We start from the raw sequence: 12,062 nt of genomic DNA, 5'->3' as shown, positions 1-12,062 counted from the left end.
TCTCGTCGGACTGAGGCGTTGAGGTGAGTGAAGTCGATGCAGATCCTTACGTCTCCGGAAGGCTTCAGGACTGGAACAATCCCAGCACATCAGTCGGTGACACCTTCAGCTGGGCGAATGACGCCCAGATACACCATCTTTCTGAGTTCTTGAACTACTGCATCTCTCAGAGGAATCGGCACGCGACGTGCGACGCCCAGCGAGTAAGGCACCGCCGCTGGGTCTAGTCGGATGGTGTACTCTCCTGGAAGTGTCACAAGGCCGCAGAAGAGTCGAGCAAAGCGCTCCTCGAGGCGTTCGGTGCTGCAGAAAAACTTGACGGGTTCTGCGTTTTGTATGGCAGGCAATCCAAGAAGGGCAGTGAGAAGTTGTTGTACGACGTAAACCTCATGCCTTGTGGAATTGTCCTTCCACCTCATGACAGCATCAACCTTCTCCAACACCTTCAGGGCATGCCCACTGGGCCCCGAAAGGACCTCTTCTGCTGAGCGCCGGCCAGAAGACGGTATTTCCGAAAATGTGTTTGGGATCGCTGAGACCTCTGCACCGGTGTCGATCTTCGCAGTCAGTGAAACGTTGTTCACGGTTGTCGCCGCGAACTTGGGGTCTGGACGTCTACCGAACTCGTCGACGGCGCCGAGAAAAATTGCCGGTGTTGGATTCTGTTCCACTGAGTTGGTTCCTCCTGGCATCTTTTTGAAGACACGTGCGTGATGACCCTTGGTCTTGCATCGAGCGCACTTTTCGGCTCGCGCAGGGCACTCAGGACGAGCGTGACGCAATCCTCCGCAATATCGCACGTGGAGCTTGGTTGTTTTGATTGTGAGGTTCGCTTCGCATTCGATGAAGATGGAGCGCTGCGACGCTTAGACGACGAGCCTTTCGCCACTGCGTCCAAGTCGGCGTGTTCAGTCTTGACAGGCGCTTGCGCTTCAGTATCTCTCAACAACTGCTGCTGCCTGTGAACAGACTCTTTCTGTCGAGCCTTGGCAAGCGCGGAAGTTAGAGTGAGCGCAGTGTCCAACTGGGAAGCTTCCGAGAGTGACTTGTCTCGCTGCCCAAGAAAGGGTCACAAATCATTTGGTCACGCAGGCTTCCGTAGTCGCATCGGTCCGCCATGTTGTAGAGCACGGTTACGTTTGGTCCAATGTTTCAGTGGGCCCCTGCTCCCGTCTGTTAAAACTTCCAGACTCGTATACTACGTTCCTGACTTGAATGAAGTGACCGTCGAATCTCGCTTTCACGGTGTCGTACTTCTTGGCGTCGGCGTCAGATAACCCGAAGGTGTTGAAAGTTTGCCTAGCCTGGGCGACCCATGACGTAGAGAAGCGTTCGTACCTCGGTTTCCTCGTTCTGTGCTACCAGTCCCGTTGCATGACGGAAATCCTCTAACTCGGCGATCCACGCCGGCCACTACAAAGCGTTCCCAAAGTAGAAGGGCGGCCTGAGGGAGAGTCCGGTGACATTTGCCCGATCCATGACTCGGTGTGGTCCGCAACCACAAGGCGACGCCCAAAGCTTCAGAGGCGGTGGGATCCCACTTCTGACACCATGTATCGGTGCTCGGTGGCACCCAAAAGAAATGCGACTGACTCCGTGTCACGGTAAACCAAAAAGAATGTTTATTCACTCGTGGCTCTGCACAAGCTTCGGGCCCCATGGCGCGCGCGTGCGTACCCCGCTTACAGAAAGGGGAAGTTCAAAAGAGGCTCACGCCACACCTTTTTTGGAGGCAGGGTGCCGGAGCATTTCTTAGCGATAGCCCAGAAGTCGTTCAGGGGTCGGGGCTGAAAGAACAAGGACGTAGCAGTCAAGAAGGTACAGTGAGACTTCTTGCGCGGCTACCTCGCCAGTAGCAAAGATAAAGATACGGGTCTCGATACTCTCACAAACTTTACTCTGTTGAAGTAAAGCAGGGTTCGCTTCGTTTACATTCCCCGAGGAGGCACAGCGAAGCAAGCGTGACATCTTGTCAGCAAAAATATCTTATTGTTTTCCTTTTACTTTTGTAAAGGCTTTTGAAAGCCCCTCACCACTCGAGCTTTATTGAGACTTCAAATACTCGTTATATTACGCGACTTGTGACACCAGTCTTATAATCGTGTCACTGGCAGCTTGAGAATCGCGGGGCGCGGCTTGTTAAGCTTCTTGCTAAGTACCGTTGAAAATTAGGCGAGTTGGTTATGCATAGTTACGAAGAAAAGAACAGCGCCATAAGTACAGAGGGCAAAGAACGATGGCGGGGGGGGGGGGGGGGGGGGGGAACATACAGACCGATCGGTGATTTCTTAGTGATTGCTTTTTCGCAAGACTTGTCGGGCCTCGCCATTATCTCATTGGCTGCCGGGGGATAATTAAGAAGCCCGGGATACGTCGCGACCTGCCTTTCTTTAACTGTCACTGACTATGCGTGGAGAAACTGAGGGAGACGAGGGGGGGGGGGGGGGGGGAGATGGTGCCGTGATATCGGAGCGTCGGTGTTGGTTGGAAGGATAGTAGGTAGACGGAAAAGGCTAGCTGCCATCGTCTCTAGCTACGGTCTCCCTTGCAATTTGAGCGAAGAGTTTCGTCTGCCCCTCGGGCAATGTTCTTACGTTCGAACCTTTGATGCCGGTGCCCAGCGTTAGAACGCGTTTAAACAGTGAGTATATGAACAAAGACAGCTTGCATTTACGGCCACCCACGATCCTTACAATCAGAGTTCGGCGCTATGACGTCGCTTAAATTACAGCCATCTCGTCTGGGGCTCAGCTACATTATTCAATCTTCAGAAAATACGTGTTGAGGTCTATCGGTGGAGTCTCGTTTGACTCTCATACAGCTGGTCTGTTTACGGCTCTCCGCGTTGTTAATATATACAATTTATACAACTATAGACTTAATAATACATTGAAATTGAAAAGCTTCAGAAACACGCGTTTTATTACGACATCTATTTGTAAAGGAACCGGTTTACTCCACTCGTCACGCAGAACATTGGGAAATGGTAGCGCGGAGGACAAATTACGACTCTCCGGTGATTAGATATACGCTGCTTAAATTGCTCAAGCAGTTTGATGCTAGTGAGTTGGATCTAATTAGGATGTCACTTAAGCAACTTAGAGAATATTTTGTAAACCTAGATAGGTAAAATACCAGTGATCTGGCGTTTTTTTTTTAATATTTCCAGGATTATTCAATCTTTTTTTTTTATTTGTGTGTTGCGTGTGTATATTATCCACCCGTTTAGTACTTTCGCATGAAGTAGCATTTTTTCCTGCACCTCTGCTGTTGTGCCTATGTAGGGGGTTGAGGCCCTTGTCAAGCTGTATTTCACAGCTTTTTCCTTTGAGCTCCACCATCGATGTAGATGGAAATAAATGAATTATTATTATTGATATCATTATCTCAACTCCTACCCTGCACTCTAAAAAATGCCCGTGAATCTACTTTCCCGCACAACACCTCGAAGAGCCAATCACCGCAACTTACGGAGGCAGCTCAGCGAATGACGATGCCGAAGCATATGTTTCGGCATCGTCATTCGATCTTGAAACGGCCGGGATAATCACCTGGATACTAGGCGGATCGGCTTCGTCTTGGTCTACGGTAAAAAGAAAACACAGGAGCGATGGCAGAAAATAGAAGACGACCCTTTTGATCGTGGAGAAAGCACTCGAAGAGACGATAATATCAATGACGACGCGGTGTCTTCTGAGGTGGATCCACCAGCTTCCTTTACTCACCTTCCTTTTCAGCTGTATAATGAGATTAAAATTATTTACTCCTTAGAGTTAGATATCAAAAAATTGTTTTTATTAATCAGCGCGATCACAGTAATTCTAGTCGAGGTGCCCTAAACACATATACTCCACGCATTGTAATTTGCACCGATTATGTTTTGCAAAAATTGCTTCCAGACGGTGCAGTGGTACAGCGAAGGGTGCTTTCTCAAGAATGATATGTAACTTACGTTCGCCTTGACGCGAGTATGATCACAATGAAATCTTCGAAGCCTTTACTGCTTTACAAGCGTCATCTTCTCAGTAAACACACTCCGGGGGAAACAAAAAAAAAATTCCGGTGGCTTAGCTCGGCTATGCCAGGATACACGTAGCGTGAGCTTATGCGCACAAAATGAGAGATGCTATCAAGCGGCTCCGGTGCAGCGTCAGGCATGGCTACTGCGCAACGGAGGTGCACAGCTGGGCACGCGGCGGCGCCAGTGCGTCTGCCGCGGCTATGACGTCACTCCTCTGAAAAGCGCAGACCGGCCAGGCGCGCGCGGCGGCGGCGGCTCCGGCGCGCCAGCTGTGCGCCGTGTGACGTCACTGCTCCTAGCGCTTGCGCAGCACGGTTCTTTGGGAGCCACGCGAAAATGCTCAACCTCGGTCAGTGTAGCTCACGCTTCAAAATACTACCTCATCATTTACTGCGTTCGAACATTTTTAGCCTTGAAAGTGAGAATCCGGTATTCCCTCCAACGCCGAGGACAGGATGCGGAGAAGGTCCTCTTTACGCTCGCACTCTGATAATAACAACAAGTATACCTTCCCAGGAAGGGTGCACATTCTGGATGTAATGCAGTGAATTCCTGCGTTGAAAACAGCAAATCGCAATAACCACACCTAAATATGCACCTGATCTGTTGTCATTCGGAACGTCCGGCACCAAAGCCAACGGAGCAAGCGAGCTTTGACGGCTGTGCGCGGAGAAAGCTGGCGATGAACAGATGACGTAAAGTATTTACTCGACTTTATCCGACGTTACACTCTAAAACTGTCACGCTGAACCTCACGCTAACCGCGACTTTCAAGCCTGGAACCGACGTCAATACGACGGGAATGACGTTTTAAGCACCACGTGACCAAGAATAAGCGTTTGTTTTCTGTGTCCAAGCGTTAGAGCAGTCCGAGGAATCCCGCTCGGCCTTTATTTTTTTTTTTTTTTTGGACGTGATCAACAGCGTTAGCGTGACGACCGCGAAACACACGCTTAGATTTTCGGAGAAACGCGCGCGCCTCCATTCATCGTCACATTAATATATATCCGTATGGGTTGACGCTCCTGAAATGCACTTGCGCGTGCTTTTTTGTTGATTTTTTGTTGATGTGAGTTTTTTCTTCTGGAAGCACAGAGGGCGCGTGCGTCCTCTTTTTTGGCGGGAAAAGCGAGAAAGCCGTTGTGGCCGTTGCGCTGTTCCCGTTGCTCCCTGGCTCGCTCAGTCAGTTCCCGACACGCCTTGTTTGTGGCTGGGGCTGGTGGCTGGACCAGCTTGACTGACTGCGACTTGCAAGATTTAGCAGGAGACGGCGCGTGAGTTCGGACACAGTGTGCCCTGTTTATCACACTTGACGTGCGTGGAGTGCCGCGGGGTCGCTGCAAACATAGCGAGTGCGAGTGCCCCGATTTCATGCGGGAGATGGACCTGAATGCCAGCCACGGAAAGGGCTTCCCATTCGGCTGGTGCCTTTACTGCGGCCATTCGCCAGCTATTCATGGAAGACAGAAATATTTGGGTAAGAACCCTGTTTTCGGTTGTTCCCTGTTACTGTCTTAATCCGCTGTTGTTTTCTTTTGTTGTGAAAGCGCAAGTATCAAGTAGCACAACCTCCACCGTGTTGCTTTTCTAGAACCGATGTGCTTTTCAGCATAACTGCCACATCTAGGAAACAGTTTTTGCTGCTTGTGATTGAGCGCGGAATTGAAACAAATGCTGTTTATTCGGAAAGGTGAAGGAATGAGCCGTGCATGTTGGGGCATAGTTGAGGTAGTCGGGCGAGTTTGTTCTCGGCTGTTGACACTGCACTACACAGGTGAGCTTGTTATTCCAAGTGTTGCATTGCTGTCGCAAAAAATTCAAAAGCATATTTTGCCTTAAGTCCCGCCTCTGCGTCGGTCTCCCGTGTTGAAAGTTTACGGTTCGGAATCGACGAACACCCAGAATATGGGTGAAGCAGAGGATGTGTACGTGGCAAGCGTTAAACCTGTGCGCAGTTCACGCTTCGGGAGCGTGAATTCTAAGCGTTGAAAAGCACCACGCTTAGAAGAAGCGTGCAAAAAATCTCTTTGCGTCACGCTTGCTCTGCGTGACCATTTTTAGAGTGTACCCCCGATCGAGGAGGGTAGCGTGAGTAGTTATACTCCAGAGTTAACAACCCGCTTTTGAAACGCGAGTTCTGACGTCATCGAGTAAGCTCGAGCAAGTTTTGGAACACCACGGTACGAAACCTTTACGCCGGAGTCGGATCGAGTAATTTTTGGAACACAGCCGGTGTCACCGGTAGCGATCCCGCGGGTGTTCCATTAGCAGCAGTGTGTGTGTGGCAGGTGCCTGTTCTGCTCCATGTCGCTCTCCAGTTTGGCGATCCGCGGAAGTTTCGGCAGCCAGGATTTGAGACGCCGCGACGACAGCGGCACTCATATTCGCTCGTGCTTTTCGCCACCATTTCTCTGACCAACCGCCAGGATCGCGACATTCGACAGCTTGACACTCCGGCTTCTGTGACGTCATTTGTTGTCACTTGAGGGATCACTTTTGATGTACGGGCGGGATATAGGACGCTAAAACACACCAGTCGGAGACGCCTTCCAGGTAGCATACTGATACGGCCACTGACAGCAAGGGAAACGTAAGGTGGGACCCATTATATGCCCATTATTTTCGCTTTATGATTAGTTTTTCCGTAATCTTATCGACCGATGCCACCGTGTCACCACCTGCAGAGCGATAATAAGATGCAAGGAGCTCCAACCCCCCCCCCCCCCCCCACTCCCCCCCCCCCCCCCCCCCCCCCCCACGTTTCTTAAGCTAAGCTGTCGCTGATTGTATATGCCGTGTTATAGGAAGGGTAGAACTCATGTCTTTAGAGGTCCTGTTTTTCTTTTTCGCGCAACCGTTCGCGCAAACAAAATGACTGCTATAGCTAAGCTCTCAATCCTTTGTCTTTGATATCGCGGCTTAATGTTTGCATGATGAACATCGGCCCCTTTTTAGGACAAAAATCTCCTTCCAAAGAGGGCTTAGAATGTGTGTAAGTGAAACGCGCGTCCTGATGACATTAAAATGTCCTGAAGTTCCGAGAGTATAGTAACGCAACCGGCTGCCTCTCTAGATGCTAGACAAGAGAGGCTAAAAAGGGATTTTGACGCCAAAAATATAATTCGGTTTAGATTCGGTCCAAGTTTAAGCTCCGTTTGGGAGCTTACGATGTTAGAGAGGAATGCGTCTCAATCTTAATTGTGAAATTCCGTAGATACGATATGTTCTGAAAGCTCGGAAGAAAACGGGAGGTACTATCGTGGACACTGTTAGCTATAACACCGCAGCGGCGGCCGTCCCGTACCCCCAGCGCCTCATAGCAAGCGCCGTCCGAAACTCCGCGCATGCGCCGTGTGGCGGACTCGCTCTTCCCGTTTGCGAGCACACCCTCGCTTTGTCGTCTTCTAGACGCAGAGCAGGCGATGCCACAGTGCTGCTCGTCTGGTACCCTGGCCCTAGCGAACTGGTCTCGAACTCATTTTAAACCGGCGATTTTGATTGGGGGAGATTACAGAGTCATTAGGGCATTAATCCCGTCTACGTTTTTTGTTTTTTTTTTGCTTTTTCAGAAACAGGATTTCGCAATGCATCTTTCACAATATGCGCTCGCAAACCAGTATGAGCGCAGCAGGTGTGATACAGAAATAGACTTATACTCCGTTTCACCTAAAGTCCAAATGCAGCGTACGCTACAAAACGACAGAGCCAATCAAATAGCGGCAAAGGTGCAATGTCACGGAGTGCATCACCGGGGGACCCAATAAGGTGCAAAAAGTGAGTTTTTGTCGCTTTTGGTTGGCCCTATCGTCTCGTAGCATCCGCTGCGCTTAGACCTAAAGTGAAACGGAGTATAATTGCAAGTTTGTCCCATAAAAAAAAAAAAAAAAGTAGTCTACCGTGATATTACAATTAGTGGCGATGATTATCCTTAGCCAGCGGAGTCAGGGAATCAACCGCGGACACCACTTACGCGGTGGTTTGCTGAACCCTGTTCAGGGAAAATTGGCAAGCGCTGTGGCGTCATCTGCTCCGTGCCTAGCAGACGACAAAGCGAGGGTGTGCTCGCAGGCGGGAAGAGCGAGTCCGCCACACGGCGCATGCGTGGGGTTTCGGACGGCGCCTGCTATGAGGCGCTGGGGGTACGGGGTGGCCGCCGCTGCCGTGTTATAGCTAACAGTGTCCACGATAGTACCTGAGTCAAGAATGTTTAATTGGGCTGCGTAATTTTTTAAGCAAGGAAAAGTTATTGGTACCGACATGTGGCATCGCCGTAAACGCGAGTTAGTTATAACTGCAATCGCTCCGGTATATATAAGCGAAAGCCTATAATATCTGGAGGACCTAAAAGCCCCCAAAAACACGGACCAAGAAGAGACATATACAACACGGACTGGCACTAGCGCCAGTCCATGATTTAGGTTTTTTTGTTTTTCGGTTGCTTTGTATGCACTTTTAAGTCCTACAGATCACGATGAACCAACTAGCCCAATCCACAGTTTTAATTCAACCTATATCATCGACAAAACTAAAACAGATAAGGTCTCACCTTTACGTATTTCTTCAGAATGTCTTCCTAAAAATAGAAAACAAAAACAAAAGTTTTATTTGCGTATGTAAAACTACGATTTGTGGTAAAATGTGGTCTGTTTAGATATTCAAAATTTACTCACGATGTCACCTTGCTTGCAAATTCTTCGGAAAGTGCAAACATCCGTCGTGCACTGGTAGATGTTCTCTAGTTTGTTGAGAGCATTTCTCAACTAAAAAGAGAAGAAAAATAACCTTTATAATTGAATCAAACTTTTGATTAATAATAATTAAAATATTTTACTTCTGTGTAGCAGAGTTTGAGTGTGACACGTTTCTGAACTTCCACGTCTACCGTGTTGGGTCAAAATAAAACACGTTAGTTGTTAGGAGAGCTTTTACACATACCAAGAAGCGTAAACGTCTGTGCTGTAGTGACATAAACTTACGCTCCTTTACACCCCTGGCGCACTCCCGGGGTATGCATCGTTATCAGCGTCGAAAGCAGGCTGAGTAAAAAACAAAAACTTCTTCTATAAATTACGTAAAACGCCCGCGGTTCTCTCAAACGCATTGGTTGAGACAACGAAGCCTGTAGAGGCGTGGCGAATTCGGAGATGTTTTTCTTTTTTTCTTTTTTTTTAATCTGGCCATGTGTGGTGAACGCAGATTTGCGCAGTGCATCCACGAGATATTGAAAGTGACACATTTGAGTTGTGATACATTGCTTGGTTAATTTCCAGAGAACTGTTATTTTTTCACGAAATGTTTTTATTTGTTTTTCAGGGCTTGGTGTTTACCAGGCGTCTTTAGTATTTGGTTTGGACATGAATAAACGGCTCTACATACTCGCACATTTCCGTGCTTTGGCATGAACCTTTTATAATATTTTGGCGTATAGTAGAAGGAGGTTGTGTGATTAACCTCATAACCCATAATGCACTTCACTTTCTTCAAAGGATAATATATCTAAGCCTTAATCCTAAGATAAACAACAGCGATTGCTCAGAAAAATGCCAATGTAATTCACGAGGTTACCAAGCCCACCTGCCTGAAGCTTGCTCGTACTAAATTGAGCAAGCATTTAGGCCAGAATATAAAACGAAGCAACACGTTAAAAACCATTTATTTGTTTTTGTTTAAATACCCAAGCCTTTTTTTCTCTGTCTCTCTTTCTCACCATCAGCCATGCCTTGGAACGAATGCACTGCATCTCGAAACCCAACGTGTCCTCGTCCATTCCTGAATAGTTAGAAAAGCAACCATGAAGCAGAGTGATACATACAGTGATAAAGCTTGGGGTTAAATAGACAGCCATAAAAACGACGCCGGTCACTTCAAACAAAGTTGTCTGTTTATACGTGCTTTTTAGTTGCCCTTATTTATGATCTTATTTTAAAGTGAGATGTCGACGAGCCAGCTGAAGTCAGTTCAATCCCATGCCACATTTACGAGCGCTTTGAGCGAAAAGAAAGTTCAAGGAATGGGACTTTGCTGAATTTAGGCACAGTCACGTATTCAGTGTATGGCGATTGACCCTTAGAACGTGTGCACAGTAACTTTACTAGTTACTTACTGTTTCTTTTTAGAGAGATTCAAATGTTTGTAACAAGTATTTTTGATATAACAAACCAAATTGATATGAATTAAAATAATCTTTACAAAACCTTCAATCCTTGGAATTATTTTTATACTTCTAGTATTGCCCTCAAGTTCGAACTGACTGTAAGACAGGGTGTTTAAAATTATCAGTTACAAACCATTAAGTTCAGTGCGTACTTCTACAGGTGCTCATTCGATGGAAGCGTTCTTTTCAAATGAAGCACACACCTAGGTCATACTGAACGCTCTTAATTAGTAAATAAAAAAAGTATGTGAATGAAATTCCCTCGAACCTTAGTAAATACGACTAATTATTATACTAGGGTGAATAAAATGAAAGGCTACCGCATATATCCGGAGTTGTGGCCGATACCAGAACAAACGCGGAGGCGGCAAACACGCAGAGCAGTAGAGCCTTCATGACGCTTCAGGGGGTGGCAGACAGAATGAAAGCTTCAGCGCACTGACTACCTTCTACGCGCGTCTAAAACACTTCTCGAAAGCAACACTATGCCCAGCAAGCAACACTCAGCATAGAGCATGCCTTGTCTCCAAGATCTGTGCTGATTTAACTCTGGCTTGAAGTGTAGGGAAAACTGGTGCGTGTCATGCTTGCACCCTTTCTGTTATGTAAGCTCTGCGGATAACGTTAGATAGGTTTTGCTCGCATCTGGTCGCGAAACATCGGACGACAAGCGTTCAAGTGTGCGGTGTATGCATACGTCATACGTCTATGTACGATCACGTGTATTCACAAAATATATACTAAACTTGGACAGGAAAAAATATTTTAATATTAAAAAGAAACAAGAGAGGTCTTTTGTTTTTGCACGGTTATTGCTTGAATTCCAGTATTACAATTATTCTCATTGGCTCGCTGTTTAATCGCGAAATGGACCTGAAAGCTTTCAAATAACATCAAAATGATGTCGGCCCATGTCACTGAATAATAAAATATCAAATGAAAGGTCAACATCATCAATAGTTGAAGTCAGCAAGTTATGTGATCCATCGTACTCATGATTTTTTAATCCTACGTTAATGAGACATTGTATGCGGACTGTTGATACATCTCATAGTTTGATCTTGCCCAGTACCCAACTAAGTAGACAATGTTGTTCGTTTTTCCTATTGTAAATTCATCTCTTCTGGTTTCATATAGTTAGGGTTCGGAGGTTTCGGTTGAAACCGATAAAAACCGATAAAAGTACGCCGAATCCATTTTCGGAAATTCGGTTTTAACCGAAAAAGGTCAGTTTTAGGTTGGGCATTTTCGATTCAAACCGTTAAAAGTACGTCAAATCCATTTTCACAAATTCAGATTTTAATTGGGAAAGGTCACTTTGACCTTCCAGTCGTACCGCAGAGCCGTGGCGAAAAAGTGGAACGACAGTGTCTATCGAAACGTGTCCCAATGTATGGGATACACGGATGCCATCACGACGTTTTGGTTTAATCTGCGCATCATCGATCGGAACGTGAAGTCTACAATTCCCCATGACGTCTCCATGTACGAGCGTGTTTTCACACTCGTTGTAAGGAAGACTGACTTAATATAAAGCTCTGCATGTTGTGTTGTGCTTCAAAACGTTGCACCGTGTCTCTTTTGGCGGTCACAATTGGTTGATTGGCCGATTTTGGCTTAGGCAGGGCTTCGTCTCCTCAGCCTCTCACCCTCTCAGTGTTAGGGCTAAGAGGGCATTCTCAAAGTTCAGGGTCATATTAACAGGAAAGAAAGAGTGCGGACCAATAAGGAGAAGTTCATGTAATCCCGATTTACAGAAGGTGAAGTTCCATGTTTTTTAGGCATAGGCTTCATATCTGACTTGTTTGTACTTCTGTGTTTTTTTTTCTCTTGTTTCTTTTACAGTTACACACATTTGCCAAATAAAGTGTTCATTTTTTTACAGTA

At 46.9% G+C, this 12,062-nt stretch overlaps 1 pseudogene; it reads right to left on the bottom strand.

Annotated features, from left to right (window-relative positions):
• LOC115315550 overlaps positions 1 to 9,788 on the bottom strand; it is a 30,308-nt pseudogene extending 20,520 nt beyond the window's left edge.
• Between the last annotated feature and the right edge of the window lie 2,274 nt (positions 9,789 to 12,062).

This window comes from Ixodes scapularis, unplaced genomic scaffold (genome assembly GCF_016920785.2).
Source record: "Ixodes scapularis isolate PalLabHiFi unplaced genomic scaffold, ASM1692078v2 PGA_scaffold3__209_contigs__length_174095766, whole genome shotgun sequence".
NCBI lineage: Eukaryota > Metazoa > Arthropoda > Arachnida > Ixodida > Ixodidae > Ixodes > Ixodes scapularis.
The sequence above is the reverse complement of the archived record's forward strand: the minus strand, read 5'-3'. Positions and strand labels throughout refer to the sequence as shown.